Below are 998 nucleotides of genomic sequence, written 5' to 3'. Positions count from 1 at the left end.
AGTCTACAGAACAGCTGCATTTCTGTCATGAGTATTACACCTGCACTGCACATTACCTGAAGGACTGTCACAGTAGCGTGGCCGCTGAAGTGCTCACATAACATAAGAACACTTACAGTATAAGTTTGATGAACTATGGTCACACTTTTAATGCAAAGCTTATGAGAATGTCACCAAAACACTGATCTTGCATCAGCACACACAAAAACAGTCTATTAAAAAGTGGATGTGTTGTTCTCTGAGGGTCCTGGATTGAAACATTCACTGCTCTACATTTTGTGGAAATGAAACACATTCTTCTTCCATTCCTACAGTAGCAAGAAGGAAACAAAAGATATCAGTTAAACAAATTTTATTTACTTATGGTTACTGGAATCTTGTCAAGTTAATTACAGCTTACAGTACGAAGTACATAGGTCATCACAGCTATTTATAGCTGGATCTACAAAGTGAAAGCAATAAACGTAGACATCTCTGGGATTAAACTTTAGACTTTACTCTAATACTAACTTAATCATTTTTAAACATCTTAGTAATAAAGCAAGAGTTTCATCCACTCCTTCTACTACCATGTGTGTCTGGCCCGGTGGTGTAAAAACAATAACTGAAACTATTAGTCAGTTAATCCTAATGTTTGTTTGTTTGTGTTTTGTAAAAATGCCGAAGAGCCCCTGCTTCCATCTTTTCAATCTAAGGATGTTTTTTTTTTAGTTTTTTTTTTTTACCTTATTTGTAAATTGAATATGTCTGTATGTCAAACAAAAAAACTTACTAGGCTTTAGGAAATTGTGATGATAATTCTTCACAATTTTCAAACATTTTAAGACAATAGACAACATGAAGTAATTATTGACTAGCAGATAAAATAATTTTGACAATGATAATTATATTGTTATAATAATAATAATAACTGTATAATGACAGCTATGTAGGCCTTACTTCTTTAAAGTGTAGTGGACAAAGCTGTTGCAAAGAAGGAAAAAAAATATATATGTATA

Source organism: Monopterus albus, unplaced genomic scaffold (assembly GCF_001952655.1).
Source record: "Monopterus albus unplaced genomic scaffold, M_albus_1.0 scaffold38.1, whole genome shotgun sequence".
Taxonomy (NCBI): domain Eukaryota; kingdom Metazoa; phylum Chordata; class Actinopteri; order Synbranchiformes; family Synbranchidae; genus Monopterus; species Monopterus albus.
Note: the sequence above shows the minus strand (reverse complement) of the source record.